This window comes from Xenopus laevis, chromosome 3L, assembly GCF_017654675.1.
Source record: "Xenopus laevis strain J_2021 chromosome 3L, Xenopus_laevis_v10.1, whole genome shotgun sequence".
Lineage (NCBI taxonomy): Eukaryota > Metazoa > Chordata > Amphibia > Anura > Pipidae > Xenopus > Xenopus laevis.
In genome coordinates, this window is record NC_054375.1 from 115,144,872 (window position 1) to 115,166,471 (window position 21,600).

Below are 21,600 nucleotides of genomic sequence, written 5' to 3' on the forward strand. Positions count from 1 at the left end.
TACTTTAGGCAGGATTACAAACCTTTTAGAAAGTGCAGAGTGTGGCTCACACAGGTACAAAGCTTGCCTCTCCCAGTGATTCCAAACTTGCATGTCCTAAATAATGTACAAGCTAGGGGTGTTTCAGGGGCTGCCCACCATCAAATATTATATTGCTGCTCTGTACACTGAGTGAAATGCAACTCATTGCATGCCAATGTAGGAGTGCAAAAAGTTGTACCTAAGGGAGCAAATGAGTACATTTAAAACCGGCAAGGTATAAAAAACGTTGCCCTGTTTTTTGTAAATCAGCCCAGATATGAGTGCAAGAAGTAAATCAAAATACATATGTGGCTTTCCTTTGCCAACTGTCAAACAGGTCGATTGTAATGATATGGTCTGGAGATGCTAAACTGTCTCACAATCTAATTAAATGAATAAAACAGGAATTAACTGAATGAAACAGGGACACTGAAAAAAGACATGACATCGGAAGCAGTAAACCATGGAAGAAGGGTATTGGACTTGAGCTATTAGCCAAGGAAGAATGGCACACGGGTCAAGCAGTTAGCCATGAAGGAGCAGGGGAAAATGAAGCCATTAGCCATGAAGCAATGGGGAAAGCAGAAGCAGTTGGCCCAGGGGGCATGGGAATGTCCTTGAACAGTTGGTCATGGAGCAATGTTCTGCGTTTCCTACAAAGCAATGAAAGTGACCGGGCTCTAATAAGGCCTATGTCTCCAATTAGATTTAATTGGAATCACATGCTTGTGTGATATTGTACTGATTATGTGTGTGATAATGCACACAAAATGATGCATTTGTGAAAATGAAGCCAGGTCTATACAGACAGCAATGTATTCTCCTTTGTCTGCTATTTATTCTTAACAAGTGATTAATTTTTATTGTAGCATTTACTGCATCTTCACTCAGCTCTACAAAGATCTTCTTGCCCATTCAGAGAAAAAGGTGTCACCTGAACTTATACAGACTTATACTTAGACCTGAGAAACATGAAACGTGAATGACAATACATATGCATTTTTAAGGCATGCTTTCTAGTGCCGATGATATGCACCTTGATGTGGACAATATTCTTTGATGTATACTTTTATGGGCTTAATAAACTAAGAGGGGCTGGAGGAAGATTACATAAGTGTGCTATATAAGGAATGTACTGTATAATATGCTGTCATAAAACAGCCAGCCAGTCAATAGTTACTCCCTCGCTTTCCCATACAGTAGTGACATCTTATATCTGATACTGACGTACAAGCATTGACACATCATTTGAATGGGACCTGTGCCCCTTACCAACATACGTTTCAGGGAATTAACTCCACGAATCAGCTATAACATAAACTTGAATACCTGGACCCTTATTAACATCTCTATGGACATGATAATGGGTCAGTTGACTTGCTGGCACATATAATGTTGTATGAATCCCAATAGAATGGTAATGTTGTAACCTGATAAATATTTCAAACAGAATTTCAAAGACATCTTGTGCAAAATGAATAAATGCCTTGTTCATGCTTAATTTTCCCACCTTGTGAACCAACCTGCCACCAGCCTGATCAATGCTAAATTTGCCTCTTGCACAAATAACACCAAAATGAATGCCTACCATTACTGACAACTGTCATTCCTTGTGCATAAATAGAAGCAGTGATGGCTTTAGTTTAGGATAAAAAGGGCTTTTAGAGGAGCATTAGTCTGGCCTTCCAGAGTACCAGATGTGCAACTAAACTGGTTAGAGGGATAGAAGATTTAAATTATGAGGGTAGACTGTCATGGTTGGGGTTGTTTTATCTGGAAAAATAAAGGCGCTTGCGAGAGGACATGATTACACTTTACAAGTACATTAGAGGAAATTATAGACAAATAGCAGGGGACCTTTTTACCCATTAAGTGGATCATCGTACCAGAGGCCACCCCTTTAGACCGGAAGAAAAGGACTTTCATTTGAAGTAACGTAGGGGGTTCTTCGCAGTCAGGACAGTGAAGTTGTGGATGTGTATGGATGCTGTGTTTCATTTGGAGGGGTTGCACTTGATGGTCTTTGTCTTTTTACAACCCAATTTAACTATGTAACTATGTATGTAAAAGGCAGGCACTCCGAAAAGATCATCCCCAGACCAGGCTTACTCATAGACATGGAGCACAGCAGTGCACTCAAGAGAAGAGACCAATGATCATGGTGTGTGTGTTTGCTGCAGATTTTGGCCAGGCTGGTAGCACACAGATTAGGCTTCAGTGTGTTCCTAAACTGCTTTGTATCTCTATGTATTTTATTTGCCTTCCTCCTTCATCGATGCACATCATTTCAAAAGCTTTTACAGAAATAGCTGTTTGGTGTAACTTTGGACAGATGAGCATTTGCGTGTTTTCTGTCTCCTCCAACACCTGAATGTACAAAATGCCTGGGCACTTGTCCCTAACAAGCTTGCACTCCATTTGATACAGTTTCATTATGATAAATGCATGAAGTGATGATCTCCAACCTCCCTATCTATGCAAGCTCTCGTTCATTTTTATAGATGAAAACCATTTTCTGCCACACATTAAATGCAATTGCGTTTAAAAAGTGAGAGACAAGATTTTGCACTACATTAGCAGAAACAATTTGCGTGCTAATTATATGGCTCTCGCTCCCAGCATCCTTGCCTTGCACTTGATAAATACAATAGCCCCTGAGATATTTTTTTCCAGAAAATATACCTGGTGAAAGCACTCTCTCCGAGTTACATTTTGCTAAATTTGATTTTCTGCTAGGGTATAGTCGAGCCTCTGCTAGGGTTATGAGTACACAATTATGCTGTTTTTATTTCAGTAGGTGCATTAGGAATATCACAAGCCCAAATATGGGGCATTAATTCTTTATCGAATGCATTAGAATAAAGAAAAGCTCTAATTTATGAAGGTGATTTTATTCCTGTTAAGGCACACAAACAGACCAAACAACTTGGTCTCATATAAAAATACAGTATTGACCATCTATGTATGCACATTTGTTGGAGTATTTTGGGGAAGATTTTCTGGGCATTATACAAATTGCCCCAAATACAGTCAATAAATCAGTAAAGCTGACAGAATTCGTTATAAAGGCTTGGTATTTATTATACATTGTAATACATTCACATTACAAACACATTGTAATAAGCTGAAAAAGTCAGATGAATACACTTTATTGCCAATTTGTCATGAAAACAATCCTGTCCAACATCTGAATCTGCAATCAATGTGAAGATGGTCATTTTTGTGCTGCTAGTAGAGTCCTGCAGTGGGCAGGTACCCCCGGGATACCCACTCAAAAAACGGGTACCCTGCGGAATGAGGGTAGGATTTTCAGGTGTGGGTATAGATGCAGGTCTACAGGAAGCAAATCTGCTAGAGAGAGTGGAAGTGTGGAAGAGAGATAGAAGAGAGAAAGACAGACAGAGAGAGTGAGTGAGAGTAAGAGAGAGATACAGAAAAGTGTGGAAGAGAGAGAGAGAGAGAAAGAGAGAGAAAATGAGACCTACCTAATATTGTGAGTGTGTAAGATTGGAATGGTAATAGAAGTCTGCTGAGGGTATTTTATGCATGCCAGGCTGTAATGATTCATTTTATGCCAGGCCTGCCAGTGGCCATTGTGTCAGCTGGCAAAGCCTCCCAAATGAAAAACATATGAGCTTCCTTATCAGAGTGCAGATGGGCTCCAACCCTCATTGAAGCATATACAAGCCCTATACTTCCCCAAGCCATAAACTGGGGCGGATTATTCCGGCTGCTGCTACTGTAACCAGAGCTAATTTATTCACAGGTGGGTATAGAACCTGTTATATCTCTAAAAAGAGTGGAGCAGGGACCTTTGCAAACCTGGGTGGGATTCTGATCGAGGCGAGAAATGGAAGGTGTATGTGTGTCTGACACAGCCTGTTCTTGAGCATTGGACATTTAATTGGTGTTTAAGGCGCTGCAGAGTGTATATATCAGAGTGTATGTATCAGAGTGTATGTATCAGAGTGTAAATATCAGAGTGTATATATCAGAGTATATATATCAGAGTGTATGTATCAGAGTGCATATATCAGAGTGTATATATCAGAGTGTATGCATCAGAGTGTATATATCAGAGTGTATGTATCAGAGTGTATATATCAGAGTGCATATATCAAAGTGTATGCATCAGAGTGTATATATCAGAGTGTATGTATCAGAGTATATATATCAGAGTGTATTATCAGAGTGTATGTATCAGAGTGTATATATCAGAGTGTATTATCAGAGTGTATGTATCAGAGTGTATATATCAGAGTGTATGTATCAGAGTGTATATATCAGAGTGTATGTATCAGAGTGTATGTATCAGAGTGTATATATCAGAGTGTATGTATCAGAGTGTATATATCAGAGTGTATGCATCAAAGTGTATGCATCAGAGTGTATATATCAGAGTGTATGTATCAGAGTGTATATATCAGAGTGTATGCATCAGAGTGTATGCATCAAAGTGTATGCATCAGAGTGTATATATCAGAGTGTATGTATCAGAGTGTATGTATCAGAGTGTATGTATCAGAGTATATATATCAGAGTGTATGTATCAGAGTGTATATATCAGAGTGTATGTATCAGAGTGTATATATCAGAGTGTATGTATCAGAGTGTATATATCAGAGTGTATGTATCAGAGTGTATGTATCAGAGTGTATGTATCAGAGTGTATATATCAGAGTGTATGTATCAGAGTGTATATATCAGAGTGTATATATCAGAGTGTATGCATCAAAGTGTATGCATCAGAGTGTATATATCAGAGTGTATGTATCAGAGTGTATGTATCAGAGTGTATGTATCAGAGTATATATATCAGAGTGTATGTATCAGAGTGTATATATCAGAGTGTATATATCAGAGTGTATGTATCAGAGTGTATATATCAGAGTGTATGTATCAGAGTGTATATATCAGAGTGTATGTATCAGAGTGTATCTATCAGAGTGTATGTATCAGAGTGTATATATCAGAGTGTATGTATCAGAGTGTATGTATCAGAGTGTATATATCAGAGTGTATATATCAGAGTGTATATATATCAGAGTGTATGTATCAGAGTGTATATATCAGAGTGTATGTATCAGAGTGTATATATCAGAGTGTATGTATCAGAGTGTATATATCAGAGTGTATATATCAGAGTGTATATATCAGAGTGTATGTATCAGGAAACTACAGCACTGCTTCTCTCACTACTATTTCTCTTACCCTCTATGGTCAGCCCCAATGTCAACCCTCATCCTATAGCGTGTATTTACGTCTATTATCTCTACATAATACTAATTATTTATCTATCATTTCTATCGGTTGTCTATTTACTAGCCATTTATCTATAATAATTACATTGCCCCTAAACACCTCCTATCTATCTATCTATCTATCTATCTATCTATCTATCTATCTATCTAGCTATATATCTATCTATCATCCATCTATCTATCTATCTATTATCTATCTATCTATCTATCTATCTATCTAGTATCTATCTATCTATCTAGTATCTATTATCTATCTATCGATCTATCATATCTATCTATCTATTATCTATCTATCTATCTATCTATCATCTATCTATCTATCTATCTATCTATCTATCTATCTATCTATCTATCTATCTATCTATCTATCTATCTATCTATCTATTATCTATCTATCAATCTATCCTATCTATCTATTATCTATCTATCTATCTATCTATCTATCTTTCTATCATTTATCTATGTATCTCTCTATCATCTATCTATCTCTATCTATCTATCTGTCTGTCTGTCTGTCTGTCTGTCTCTCTCTCTCTCTCTCTCTCTCTCTCTCTCTCTATCTGTCTATCTATCATCTATCTATATCTAGTCTGTATTAGTCTGTATGGAATTATACATAAAACTATCTAAAATATCTATAAATAAGATGTATAATTATATAATAACATATTATTGCACATGGATATCTGTCTATCTGTGTATCTAGTAGTTGATGCAAGTATTTTATGATAAAAGTGGATATTTGGACCAACAAGATCCATTAGGAAGGTGTATAGATTTTATTCTAAACTATTTATTTTGTAGTCGCTGAATAATCCGAAGAGTAGTGTCCCTGAAACTCGGAAAGTGAGCGGAGCAGCTCAAAGACTGCTCATGGGGTTCTATTGTAGAGCTCCCTGCAACCTGCCAAACTGTTGTCAACTGCATCAGTGATCTCCCCCTGACACACAAAAGGTTAATGTATTTCTAATGTAGTTCCCTTTGGAACTACAGGATTTAGTAAGTATTCCAGCAGGAGTAACGTCCCAAAATGTGGTTGTGCTTTCTTTTCTTTTTTACTTACACGGTTGTGTACTTTTTGCACTGCGGCAGCCTTTGCGCAACTGTGTAGTGCCACCTCCATGAACCAGTATATAGCGCAGAGAGCTGCTAAAACGGCGTTACCAATTCTCAAAGCGAATATTTAATGTACATACCAATCCCTTACATCATTAGAGACCAGCGCACTGCTGCATATCTGCTCTGGCAATAATGACCTGTATACTACATGCAGGGATGTTCCTATTACATTTGTCTGTTAGTTCCTTGGTAGACTAATAATAATAATTATAATAATAATAACATCGAATTCGTGCCAGTGTCAATCCACACAAACGAAGGCTGTATCCTATAAATTAGACTAATGTATTGTATTGGATTGGATTAATATATACAAATAATAAAGAGCATTAAGGGTATAATGGTTTAGTTTTATCCTACAACTAATCTAATTTAAATTTAAATAATATCTTCTTTTACTATAAAAAAAAATCGGATTCGACCACAAATTCGTTTTTTTCTTTCAGGTTTGGGGGGAGATAAATATAAATATTGTCAATGTCACCAACCATAGTAGTAAAGGAATTGAGTTAGGGTCGTAAAAGGCTTGGTATAATATATTTTCTACAAAGGAGACTTAATTTCTGTAATACAAAGTGTTCAGTATTAGTGACAGGTATAATTATTATTACAGATAGGTACGTTATAGGGATTTAGTGTTTCTGCTGGATTCGGACATATTTAATGTGACTTTATTTAAAAAGTCACCTGTAAAATTGCCTAAACATCGACCAACGTTAAGATATTATTGTTTCTGCTGCTAATTGTTACATAAATTGATTCATTTAAGCTTTACAATGAAAAACATTTTGGACGCGTTCAAAAATTTCCAGTACTATTTTGCCGTTTTTTTCCCCTAGAAACAATGAACAAATCTCTACATGAATATATTTAATATACATATTTAATAGCTGCCACAATCCAAAACGATAAAAGTAGTCGAAGTAATATATTTATTTTAAAGCAAAGCTAATGTTAATGGCTGTTGAATTCGATTTGTGACAATACTGGGAATATATAGCTTACTACAGTATAATGTAAGGCAGCGCTGTCTGTAAAGGTCAGTGTATGTTGTGAAGATATAATACAAAGAGAAAGTGGATATACAGAATATTTCGTACAGTGTTACCGTCGTTTTTCAAACTGGCCACTAGAGGGCGCAGTTACACACCTGGAACAATACATTGGAATCAATGGAATGATAAGTGTTGGTTTTTCTCCCTAATGTATTTTTATTTTTACCCCAACGAGATACTTTCACTAGGATCAAATGGAATAGAAAAAAAAATAATAAATGTGTCATTTTTTTAAATGACGAAAAATATGATTAGTACCATATGAGTATGCTGAACAACTAACAATGTCCCTTTACTAGATAAAATGCTTCTTTGTTTAAAAAAAAAATGTCGACAGTTTACAAATCGTATTTGCTCTTCTTTATTTCTATTTTAACCTTTATTTTTCCTGTGTTTAAAGGAAGAAATGCATTCAGTTTCGTTGAATTCGCTTTTTGACAATGTGGTCAATTGACAATGAAGTCATACTGATCACTATTATTATTGGCAATTATATAAAATACTGTAATACCGACTAGCCCATCGAATTGTATCCTGTAGGTAGTATATTCGGTGGTTTGATGTGTCAATTTGATCACCTGTGGCCAGAATTAAATGTAGCAGTCGTGATATTTCCATACATAACCCTGATCATTTGTAGCAGAGGAGAGAATAATCTCTCGGTGTAGGGTATATAGAGGTTCTAAGGCCATGGACAGTTTAACTGTGAGAAACAGACACAATGTGTAGGTAGGAGAGCAGGAAAGCTTTACTGTAATATCCAGTCTATAAGGGTAGATTGGGATGCAGTAGAAATACCAGTTATTTGCGATAAACAGCTAATAAGGGGTACAAGCGTTTTGTTTAACCCTTCCAGGCAGGTAATCTGCACAAAGAGTGGACTCTCATTATTAACTTGACACTTAATAGTAGAATAACAAGAGCCCAATCTCAGGGGTCAAGGACTGGTCCATTATTCTCCCTTTATTTCCCTGCCCCGTGCCCTGTGCGCATCATTAAAGGGTCGCCCCTTAGCCTGGCGGGTCTCTGGTGGGTTTCCATTCTGTCAGGGAGGTTGTCACAATGCGCTTTGTAATGCCAATGTCCATATCTGTGTGAATGTGGAGCTAATCTGCCCATTTTACATTAATCAATTTACAACAAAAGAAAAAAAAAATCTGACCCAGCAGGATTGTATTGGTATGGCTCATCGAATTAAATAAACACAGAAAGTCTGGAATTATTTCCAAAAAAAAAGGTCCAAAAAACAGTAGTGAATGTAATTTTTTATCCAACGTAGCTAGGCGTTTGGAGATTTTACAGGTGAATGCTGTTCTGTTCCATTGGGTATTATTGTGTCCTAAGCACATCACAGATTCTGCCCATAACAACTGCCATTTTGACATTTTATTAAACTTCAAACACTGCCACCGTATTTCATTATATACACCACGCAGGGTTAACTGGTCCCTTTCCCTCGTTGGCAGGCCTGACCAATAACAATAAATAAATAGAAATAATAGAAATTCCTGGAAAGGTGTAAAGAAATCTGACGATCTGTCAATATACAAAGAGTGGAAGAAATAAAGCAGAGACTCCACCAGACGCAGAGAGAGCAGTCAGACTGCTCCAACAATATACAGGTATAACAGCTCGATAGAACAGGTCAACTCTTTGGTTAATCGAGTATAACCCAGAGAAATCCTGCTCTGGGTCAGCATAAGTACTGTGTTACTTAAAAACGCAAAGAAATATATAGAGAAATAATAAACTAGCAAAATAATACCAAGATAAAAATGAGACGAACTAAAAAATATATATTTTTCTCCATGTCAAACTAATGGGTGAATGTGTAAATAACTTACCTGCAGAACTAAGAGGCTGCAGAAGTGATAAAAGGCACCGCCAACACTAATTCTGCACAAGGCACTTACTTCAATAAATGGGTGTGTGTGAATGCAGGGGTATGTTATACAAAATACCACATCTAGTATCCATTCTATTAATTGGCTTTAATTGCTACACATCCCATCTCTCCTGCTAACCCCCACCTTTCATAAACCAGAGTCCCACAGGACATTTCTTTGGGGTAAAACCCCTCCATCTGTTTCAAAAAAATTGCTGGTGCTTTAAAAAAAAAAAAAAAAAATGAAAACTCCTTTTGGCCAGCAGCAACCCTCTGGGCAGGGGTAATAGTGTATGTAAATTATCCTGATTCCAGCGAAGGACAATTGTGGGGTGCTACCTAGTGAAGCTCTGACTACTAATTGACCCCCTAAATTCAGACTAGAAGAGTGCAGTGATTTTAGGAGCAGGAGCTGCAGGCAGAGTAATGGGCTTTTATAGGTGACGTATGAACTACGTGAGCAGCTTTTTACCCAAATGCCAAATCTTATAGGCTTTTCCTACTGAAATGACATCAGCTTGCAGATTTCATCCCCCTCATTCTCCAAAGCAGTCTCTCTTGGTCTGGAGATGTCCCCATAGCTCCAGAGAGCTTTCCAACCATCCTACAGAAACCCATAGACTGGCAGCCAAAAGTGGAGGGGGCTGCGGATGGGGCGGGTGGAGGGCACAATGATGGCAACAGATTCTCCAAAACTTTCCCTTTTCGGGATTTGGTATAACGGAGGGAAAACTGTGACACTGGAGCAGGACACTCTCAAGGTAAGCCTTTTTTTTTTTTTTTTTTACCTTTCTATGCGTAAAACATGAAAAAGTGTATATTTTCTGTAGTTATTTATATGTAGATTGTGTATAGTCCTGCACCTAGATGTGACATTTATACACCCAGCACATGCTGGGCAGGTACATATCTGAACAAATACTCTGTTCTGGTGCGAAACCTTGTGGCGAACATAGAATTGGCGATTTAACAGGCGATTTTTAAATATGTCAAAATCTGGCATACTTATTATTTTTAAAAACAATAAACGGTATCTATAAGAGAAGCACTGGCAGAAAATAGGCGTCTTTCTTTGATAGCGTGTCCACACACCCAGTGATTGTGTTTTTATTATAAGCCCCTTTGAACTCCACAGTTAGCAAATAAATGGAGCTGGGCTCGCAGGCTTGGTGCTGTGTGTTAGCCCATTCAGGCTTGGCTTGGCAATAAGCTCTCTCCATAGGAACACAATGGGGCCCCAGTGTGACTGCAACAAAGAATGTACAAGTAGTTAAATTGCAGGACACGTCTACTGCCTGGGTGCTTGAGTCCCATACAAAAAAGGCACGGGAGAAAGGAGAACACTTTTCTTTGGGCTGGTGAGAAAATACTTAGGCTAAAAGTCTGCTTGGCGTCTTTATTTCACCGGCAATGGAGCAGATCTAATTCAATAGGAAACTCGGAGATTTTTTAATGAAAGGATGGCCAGACTGGCTGCTCTTGTGAATCAATTAATTATTAGGACAAATAAACTTTGAAGTGGGACCATAAGAACTCAAGATTATACAATATATATATATATTTAATTATATCTATTTAATTATACACTTCCCCCATTATATCAAAAGAAAAAAAAAAAATATATTATATATATATATATATATATATATATATATATATATATATATATATATATATATATATATATATATATATATATATATATATATATATATATATCTTGTTGTAGTGGACAGCACTCCGTTCCAAGTCCTTTACCTGGGTGCTCGGTAAGATTAGTATACAAAATAAAGAAGAGACCAGCAACACCAGGGTTTCTGTGAGTAAAAAGTGTTATTGCATATGTAACCGACGTTACGTTTCGGTCCCCATTGGGACCTTTTTTCACCTTGAGAAAGGTCCCAATGGGGACCGAAACGTAACGTCGGTTACATATGCAATAACACTTTTTTACTCACAGAAACCCTGGTGTTGCTGGTCTCTTCTTTATTTTATATATATATATATATATATAAAAATACATTTTTCTCCTCACTTTATATATCGGAAAATATATATATATATATATATATATATATATATATATATATATATATATATATATATATATATATTCATATATAGTTTCCATTTTTCCTCAGTTTTATATATATATATATATATATATATATATATATATATATATATATATATATATATATATATATATATATATATATATATATATATATATATATATATACGTACAACACATATGAGCGAATACACAGATATACACACCCACGCTCATACTCTCTCTTAATCACACACCTATGTCTATAAATAGATATAATTGCAGAGAGACGGCTTTGCAGTAAATTCCTTGTATTATACAACTGAATCAGTGGTATATCGGTGAGACAACGCTGCAGATATTTGTATGTATGGTATTGTTGCATTGAGCAGATACATACATAAAAATTAGTATATACAATGTATTTGCCAGGAGTAAATGAAAAGTAGATACGGTATTATATGAAAGATTTCATGCTTACACAGATATATTTTAACAAGAAGTGATTCATAGTTGATAGATTAGATAGAGATCGATAGATAGATGATAGAATATTTTGATAGAAAATTAAGCACACAGAGTTACACTGAAAAATAAAATACACTGGATAAGTGTTATAAATATAATACAGAAATAGATTGCTGGGTATATAAATATATATTATAGAGATAGATTAGATAGATAAATGGATAAAATCAAAAGACAGGTACATACAGTAAAGCAGAACTAAACAATTACAAATTAATTAGATAACTGATAGACGGAAGACAGATGGTGATAGATAGATTAGATAGATAGATCGATCGATCGATCGATCGATCGATCGATAGATAGATAGATAGATAGATAGACGAGAGATAGATAGATAGATAGATAGATAGATAGATAGATAGATAGATAGATAGATAGATAGATAGACTATTAGATAAGAAATAGTCGATTGATGATTGGCATAGGTGACAGTAATAGATTGATGATACATATAGATACATAGACATAAGATATAGACCACAAAAAGATGACTTTATAGCGGTAAACAAGCAGATAGGTTGTTATATAAAGTCAAACCCAGTACAAATGTGCGATTACAAGTGAATTGACCGATGACATCGCGATAGAAACAGAAAACTAGGTAGATACAATCGAATAGAAGATATCGTGATTAAATAGCCAATTTAAAGGCAGGCTCCATAGTTAGGGAGACAGATATACAGACAGAGTCAGGCAAAGTGAGACAAGAGCTGCCAGCCTATCAGACTGTCCCAGGCTTGGCCCTTTGTTCGGCACAGAGCCTGTTGGTACTGATAGGGTCAGGCCCAGGGTTTGAGGGAACATATTGGTCAGTGCTGGAGATAGACACAATGGAGATTCCTGCAGTGCTGTCTGGTTGCTAGGGCCGGTCCCGGGAGTGTTAATGGGATTGTCGCTGACCTTGGGCCGCTGTGTGTCTGGGTGCAGCAGTTTGATGGATCGCGCTAGCCCGTGACAAGTTCAGTAGCCCGTAGCTCCCCTGCTGCTCGTGCCGGCCTGTACAGCCTGACAAGCGGATTTGAGTGTCCCGGCAGATCAGCCTCTGCACTGGGGGATTCCTTTCTGCGGGGGACAATCATCAAAGAAACTTCCAAATTGCTCTGCATTCTTTTAGCCGGATCCCCCGCGGCACGGCCCTTCTACAGCCTAATGTTTATAATGGGATCAGTGTATGGGCCCACTGCAGAGCGAACAGAACAGCGCTAAATCTTTGCGCCTTGTTAATCTGACCCCCCCCCCCCCTTACTTTCAGCATTTGGAGAGCGGCGCGTATAGTGACTGGGATGAGGCGAGGGAAGGACATAACACTGACACTGTACATAACACTATACATAACACTATACAGTATTGGCCAGGGAGCAATGTGTATTTATATGGACTCGGTGCTAGTTCTCTGCCCATACACAACACTGGGCTTGGGCTAATACAACAAGCACTTATGGTGCCAGGGCCATTGTGTCTAGTGGTAGTCAGAGTTTCTGCCCCTGGTGTAACATATGAATGACATCTTCATGTACTCGGCACGTGTATGCGCTAAAGAGGCAAGGAATTCTGCGCCCCTGCAATTGCCTTGGAAATAGCCTTCAACCCTGACCTGACAGTTGGACGTGGGTAACGTTGGCGAGTCTATACCTTAAGCCGGGGCACCTACAAATATCGGGGTACGGAAATGCAAGTGTGTGGGTGATCTCCAAATATTTGACACACACACACCGCGTCACACGGATATGGGGGGAGGGAAATACCACGTGACTGTTAAAGAAAGGCTAAAAAGTGCAGCACACGCTTCCTGGAGAATGCAGCATTGTGGGGATTTAATTGAGATGCCTTCAGATTGTTAATTAAACACTAAGGCAAGTGCAGAAAAGGAATCCAATCCTCCCTCCGCCCTGCTCTCTCCCTCTCCCCCTCTCTCTCTCTCTCCCTCTCTGTCTCTCCACCCACCCTCTTCTCTCCTTGCCCCTCCCCGTTACTTGCCTCCACCTCTGCTCGGCCACGGTTGGAGTGCTGGAGCTGCTGCTGCGGTGACGTCACTGCGGACTGTGGCAGCTCCCACTGGCAGCTCAGGGAATAGAGTCAGAGGCTGAGAGGGCTAGCAGCGGCTCAGCCAGGTGTCATGCTTGGGAGCTGCACTAGAAGCCATCGGCCCCCCCGCGCTTAAATGGAGCAGTCCTCTCCGCGACAGTATTCGCCGCTGCTTCTTGTCTGCTGCTCCTTATGCCTCCCGTTCATCCCTGACATGGAGATGCTCGTTGCCTGTAAGTGTTCGCTCTTTGTGGGATCCAGCAGTGCCCGAGCCTGTACAGCAGTGAGACCGTTGGGAGGGAGAGAGAGAGATCATGGCCCCCATATGAACAATGGCACCTGCTGGTTGTAGCTATAGGCCAGGGCTGAAAGGGAGCTTGTCTGTCATGAGCACGTTTGCCACAAACTGAAGGATTATTGTTGCTGGATTTACATTGAGATGATGGGCACATGTCACCGGAACGTGATGGAATCTGCTCACTGTCGCCATTGGCCAACTGGCCCGCGAGGAGCTTGCCAAAGCCAGTGCCCCACACCCGAGCTCCTGCCTGTCTCTTCCAGCTAAGTCTCTACCTGAAGCAGCAGGGACGGCTCAGTGTGGGCTCAGTGTGGGCGTGAGGCCTCCCCATTGCAGCTCCTGCCACTGTATTGTCCTGGGGTGTAGAGCACAACTAAGGCTTGTACCATCAGGAGGGGGGGGGGGTAGCCCTGACTGGTATCCACTTATTCTGTCTGGGATTGGCATGGGCACTGAATAATTAACATACAGCGTGTACTCATTTTCATATTCTAATTGGTGGGGGGCGGTGTGGCACTGAAAACTACTTTACTTTATCATACTTTCTACATAACTTGCACTATGCAACCTCTTTTTTCGGCAGGGTGAATACATTTTATCAGCCTAATTACAAATATTAACCGCATCCTATTTTCAAAAGGGCAATGTAAAAAGGCGTATTATTAGCACAACTGACAATATCAACATCATAATATTTCCTCTAGGGCGAATTAAGAGCTTAATACATTTTTATTTAACAACTAATTCTATTCGCATGAAATCACCAAATAAAATATCTGCAATATTGGTGGGGCACAGCTCAAGTACCACTTAAATATCAAGGATCACAATTCCAACAAGTAAAATATGCGCATACGGTTTGTGTGTTCGTACCTGGCTATCCAGCCTCCCAGACACACTTTTTATTTCATATTCAAGGGTAATAGCCGCAGAAATACAATATATTGAGACTATATTTATCAAGGCAAAGGGAAACGTATTATACTTTCTTCTTCGCCCTCCTTGTGATGTTATTATTTGATAAATATGAAACAGCAATTTCACCCCCCCCCCAACGTCTCAGCCCTTTTATATTCACGGTAATACAGAAGTTGCACAATCTACAGTCGTAAGGTGCACACTATATGTTAGACTAGCGCTTTAGGCTTCAGAAACTGATCAATACAATCTAAGATTAAAAGAAAGAGAATAACCCAGATGCTGAAACTGATAGGATGATTTGGCCTAGGGGGTCACATTGTAGTAAGAAGTAGGAAGATTACACGTGATTTTATTTATTTTTGTTGATTGCTCGTAGTTGTTCTGTAGAATCAATCACCTGTACAACACTATTACTATAACTATTGGCTGTTGTCATAAAACTGTAGGCCTCTCTGGCATTTAAAAGTCTGAACAAGCGATTCCTATCAGCACCCTTACATATTTATAACATATTTGGGCAAGGGATCCATATTGATCCCTTGTCTTTAGAAGTGCAACTGTTTTCCCCACTTATTATAGAGGAAGAGAATTCTCAGCAGGTCCTCATTGAAGGAGGACAGAAAAATGACCCCATCAGGTCAGATCTTGTAGTCAAAGCAGGGTCCCTGCTAGTTCATTTCTAATGAGAGGCAGAAGGGAGATGTGCATATTAGCCCCTAGCTGTTAGAGTGAGGTTAGGTCTATCCCTATTGAACAAGAATAGGACTTGACAGATCCTAACTGATAAAGTGACACCACGAGACTTCCAAGCCCTATGAGTGCCCTGCAGAATGAACCTAATACTGACAGCTTTCAGGCTATACGCACATATATACCTAACAATGAACTATGAATGTATAATACTACTAACATATGATATTGATATCAATCATCCAGTTTAAATTTACCAACATTGTTTTCCTTTATTTTGTTTAATTTTCTCTTTATGCAGAAAGATTGTTTTTTTTGTGTGGCAGTTTTCTAAATATAATGTACTGGAATGCAAAAGGCACAATAATGACAGAAAGTTGGCATTAAGGACATAATTAGTAAGTCAGGCACTTGAAACCAAAAATAAATGAGGTTACTACAGGCTGGCTATAAATAGTTGGACCCAATTAAAGCTTGGTGACGTCACGCCGTGGAGGGAGAATGGCGCTTCCCAATAGCTATTAGGCGTCATTAGAGGTTGTGTGACTCGCAGCTCCGGCTTCAGCGCTGATTAGAATTCCAAAAGTGCAATCAGGATGATTATAGAGTCATTTTAGCCAGGGAAGTGGAGCGCTTCTTTGTTCACAGCACATAGAAAAGCATAAAGGAGATGTGTTTGTCCTGCACTTGGCTTGGATATAAATCTGGGAATTGTTTTCTGGAATATCCAAAGGCAAATGTGAAATTAAGTACTAGTACATCAAACCTGCCCATAAACAGACAGGCAACTGTACATATCCTAATAGCACATGCCCTTATTACTATGATGTATGCAAAGCTAGCAAGGTAATATAATGATACGCAAACATACACACTGATCCCTTAAACTGCAATCAACACACTGGATGTAGGCCTTCCACTGTAACACCATGTACACTGATCATTTAGATCTCAAGTACTTGTTACATGACTGGCATGGCTATTGCTAAACACTATCCACCAAGACTGGAGTTCAGTGCGAAATCGTATTCCTAGCGCCGAGCGCCACATTCCAGGACCTTGGTCAGCTCCACTGTAAATCCAGTGTATGTCTATTGGGCAGTGACTGGGAGGAAAGCATGTTACTATAGTATTTGAAACGGCCCCGGAGACAGACTTGGATATGAATGGAATGCCAGAGATTTAAGGTTTATCTGGGCTTTATTACTAAAACCGATTTCTTCTTATTTTGCCTGTAGTCTGAATAGGTGGCTTCCAGTTTTTTTTTATTAAATCTTCCAGTTTATTATTACAGAGACAAATGGAGGTGTAGAGCAGGGATTGCAGTGAAACAATCAGAGTTATTGTGGATAACGGAGTTTATAAAACTAATAGTATATACTGGGGCCCTCTATCTGTCGTTCTGCGTTGTATAGTGATGCCCATGTGCTGCTGAACATTCTTGACTGCGGCCGGGTTCCTGGGGCTCTTTATTTCCACTCCCATGAAGCATTAGGAACTCAATATTGCTTATTTTTTTGGCTTTCTTTCCTTTCTGATGTATTAATTTACAAGCCCTCTTATATATGGGGCATGATGCACTATTCTCCTGATGCCTTTACTGTTCTTTTTCTTTCTTTCTTTCTTTCTTTCTTTCTTTCTTTCTTTCTTTCTTTCTTTCTTTCTTTCTTTCTTTCTTTCTTTCTACGTTCTTGTTTACGTAAAATGTACTCTCTCTCTCTCTCTCTGGACTCTGTAAACTCCTCCTTCATTCTCTCGTATTGACTCCTCCTCCATAGCCCCTACTTTCACTCTTGCTCAATCCTCTCTTCTCTTTCTCGCAATCTCTCTTTCTTCTCTATCATAATTCACTCAAACCCCTCTTCCCTTTCCCACTCAATTCAATACTTCTCTGATCCCCTATATTCCTCTCGTTTGTCTCTCCCTCACAATGAAATTACTTGCCCCCCATACTTTCTCTCTTTCTTTTAAGCCCCTTCTCTTCTCTCTGACTCACACAGTGGGAGAAACCCCTCTTCCCTCTCTATCTCAAAAACCACCTCCCCTCTTTCCCTTCTCCTTCTCCTCTATCTCTGTCAACGCCCTCTCTCTCTCTCTCTCTCTCTCTCTCTCTCTCTCTCTCTCTCTCTCTCTCCTCACCCCACAATCACTCATTCTCTGTTCTCCACATTTTAGGATTCCATTTTCTTAATACAGCTATAATATGGACCAACATCCAAATTGGTAAGAGACAATCCATGTCTTATGAGAATACTGCAAACCCTAACCCAATTCTAGATAAAATACACTCAAAAGCTGATTTAGTATGTCGCTGTCCACAAAAAAAAAATCAAAGAGAGAAAATATTCCCTGACTCCACGTAAATGCACTTTCAGTGAAAAACATGTCACCTTTAAACAACTTTTGAAATTTCCACCCGGTATATGCATATATATACATATATAATACACATATGTATATAATACACGTATTTATTAGACCCATTCATTTTTTTTTTTTTTTTGAAATAACGAACAGATTATAAATATAGAACAGATTATAAATAGAGGTGGAAGACAATATAAACATTGTACGCTTTTATGTTTTTTTTTTTGTTTAAAAATGCCAATAAGAACCAATTAAAGTGCATACAATTTGTTCACAAGAGAGTTCATATTTACAGGTTTTAAGAAGTCCTCTGCATTTCTAATGTGATTTTCATGAATGATTTTTGATTCCAAGCAAAACTGTCTTGTTAGTTAATATCCAAATGATTGATCACTATTGTAATATATTTGCTTTATTTGCACATTCTGTCCATTAATATTCGAACAAAAAAAAAGACAACTATATTCGTATATCTAAAAACGACCGCAGCAGATTTTTTCTCTCCATATTAAGTTATTGTGTAGCGTCAACCTTCCACTACCTTGGTGTGCTTTTAGATATATGTTGTGAGCAATTTAAAATAATTTTCCTAATTATCAACACTATAAATTATTAAGCTTAAGTTTATTCAAGGTTTGGTACGATAACCTCCTCCAGGCCTGACATGAACACTTTTTCTCTAGCTGCCCAGTTAAACCAATGCTTTTCTTTCTAGTCTCTGTGACAGAAAATTATATCTTAGTGAAAGTTACCTTTTTTCCACAATTTATATACGAAATTTCTAAGGCTACGTGTTCTACATTTTTCATTTTTCAATTTACTTTATTTTTTTCTGCCTATGTGATGCTGCAGGAATATTGCATTTTTATTGGGTATTATTGTATTGTTTTTATAGTTTATTTTCTTTGACGGTTGTATTTTAATTTACCCATTTTATTGTTAATATTGTTATTTTAATAGACAGGTTGCGCCTGAAAACCTGTGTTTTATTGAACGGTATTAGATGTGCCTTGACTTTTGGATTCATTATCGGTTGCTAAACTACACATTTACAATTCCTTGGCACGCTAATATCAGTTTTGGGGCTTCTAATGAATGCTCCACTGATTTCTTGCTGGATAAATGCTTGTGCATGTTCAGCACTGTGCAATATATTTAGCCATTATGTAATGAATCATCTGCCTTTTGAGAAAATAAGCAAAAACACCTTTTTCTTCTTAAAATAGAAAGTCATAAAAGAAAAGCACAGAAAATGGGCGCAAAGTAATAGATAAAAATTACATTGTGATTATTTTGCGCAATATTATTGCGTCATCACTGAAATTAAAAAAAACTGATACAGAAAGGCATACATCAAATTTGATAAATTATTAACTTAATTTCCTCATTATTTCTTTTGTTTAAATGTATGGTTTAAATAGATTACCATAGGTTGGAGAGCTAACTGTATTCTGTAGCTGTCCCTCTCTTGGTATATACGACTCATAATTAGTAAATCGCTGTGATTCAGCATCATATTGTCAGTATCATTAGATGGGTCATTAAGGCAAAAGAGCGGGAAGCTGCTGGAGTTTAAATACGATGCCCTCATTGGCTGCCTTTGTGGTGACGTCACTTTATCATAGGTCATATTAACATTAGAAAAGAGAGAGACGTTGGTTAAAGAGACAGCGCTCTCAGTCCCTGACTATTATTAATCTAATCATTTGCCCTTGCCCTCGGGCGGACAGACAGGATGGAAAACTGGTCAATGTATAAAGATATTAAATGACCTCATAGGAGCATCACTTGGAGTGTTATTATTGTACTTATCTGTGGTTTGTTTTTTTTCCCACTAGATTTTTTGGGTGACAGATGGAAGACTTGTGAGGATCCTGAAGGGCAGGATGGGGAGTTTGTTTCTATCTTTGGTTATCTAGCTGTATGAGTGTAAATAAGCCGTCATAAAGCTAGATAACCGAAAGTAGGAATCACTTCCAAGGCTTCACCTTTGCCACATGATCCATGGAGGGAGAATGGCAGCCCGACACCCCCACAGCTCCACTCCTGGCTTTTATTCCAGGTAACGTTTCTGTTGCTTTCGCCTCATACTCGTCATTCTCAAAGTATCAATACAATTAAATCAGGGGCTCCAACTGCCGGACTCAGCATTTTATGTTCTCTTTCAGGGATCACTCGGCTTTAATGGGGGGTTTTAAAGGGGCAATGCCTAGAATTTCAGTTGTGCATGGGCTACAGATGGACAGGTGACATTGCAGGTTGAATCAACAATATCAGTGTTATCACATTTAAAATGTTTCCAAAAGCAAGCACCAAATGTTCTGCTAGAGCCAAGTCTAGTGCCAACTGGTTCTTTGCCGCAGCCCCCCCATAATTAGTGAATGTACCAAACATCTAAGTGATCCTGCACCCCAAAACGACTGATTGCAAGCGTCTAAGCGATTCTTTGTTGACTGCAGGCACCAACCCCCAAGAATATGCAGCTGAAACGCCCACGTGCACGAGCTGAGGGCTCAGCCGCACACTCAGGCCTCGTTTATGAATTGCAGCAGCGCCCCCTAGAGGAAAAGCTGTGCTTAAGACAACTATCATTCCCACTACGCGTGGCGCTTAGCTTCTTATAACGACTAAATGGAAAGGGAAAGTGATGGCGGCTACAGGCCAAATGTGACAAGAAATGATTAATTAGTAGTAGAGAATATATAAGCGTTTTTTTTTAAATGTTTTGTGTGTCACCTGAACCCCAAACGCTTCCTGATGTATCCTATCCCCAGCAGTTCTTTCTTCGTGGAACTGGGGCATATTATTTGAATACAATACTTATTCTCACACACAATGGAAAAATACTACATTTGGAAATCTGCATTCTGTTTCCATGGCAACCAAAGACCCCCCCATCCCCTAGTTCCTTCTGCCATATTTATCTGCCATTTCTCTAGCTCCCTTTTGTTTGGCACAAGAAGAATACTCCCTTATCCCAAGTTCCACCCACCTCTACCTCAAAATGCCGCATACTCACACACTGACATGTTCCCATACACAAACAATCACACACACACATTTACAAAATGTAGACTCATATATTGTGTGTGCCCATGCACACACAAATAGATCCCTACATGAACACATATAGCTACACTCACACACAGACCAACACACACTCTGACACAAACATGTACCACAGAGACACACCGACAGCTTCATGCCCATATGGCCTCAGCCACACACAGCAGGGTTGCCAGGTCTAATGGTCAAAATCAGCCAACATCAGCTATGAAACCAGCCCAAAACTAGCCAAGAGGCCCTTCAAAAGTAGCCCAAAAATAGCACAATATGTGCAGTGAAAAAAAAGTCTAAAAACAAAATGAATATAT

At 38.6% G+C, this 21,600-nt stretch overlaps 1 protein-coding gene and 1 long non-coding RNA gene across 2 annotated transcripts in view; one reads left to right on the forward strand and one right to left on the reverse strand.

The window, feature by feature from the left end:
• The window catches only part of polg.L (polymerase (DNA) gamma, catalytic subunit L homeolog), a 43,909-nt gene extending 34,592 nt beyond the window's left edge, over window positions 1–9,317 (reverse strand). Inside the window, exon 1 of the mRNA XM_041584996.1 lies at window positions 9,301–9,317. The gene's annotated coding sequence lies outside the window, so the exon portion shown is untranslated. The remainder of the gene's footprint in view (window positions 1–9,300) is intronic.
• Window positions 9,318–9,998: 681 nt separating this feature from the next.
• LOC108711460 overlaps window positions 9,999–21,600 on the forward strand; it is a 43,220-nt gene continuing 31,618 nt past the window's right edge. The window contains exons 1-2 of the long non-coding RNA XR_001934905.2: window positions 9,999–10,102; window positions 20,065–20,288. This is a non-coding gene — a long non-coding RNA (uncharacterized LOC108711460). The remainder of the gene's footprint in view (window positions 10,103–20,064; window positions 20,289–21,600) is intronic.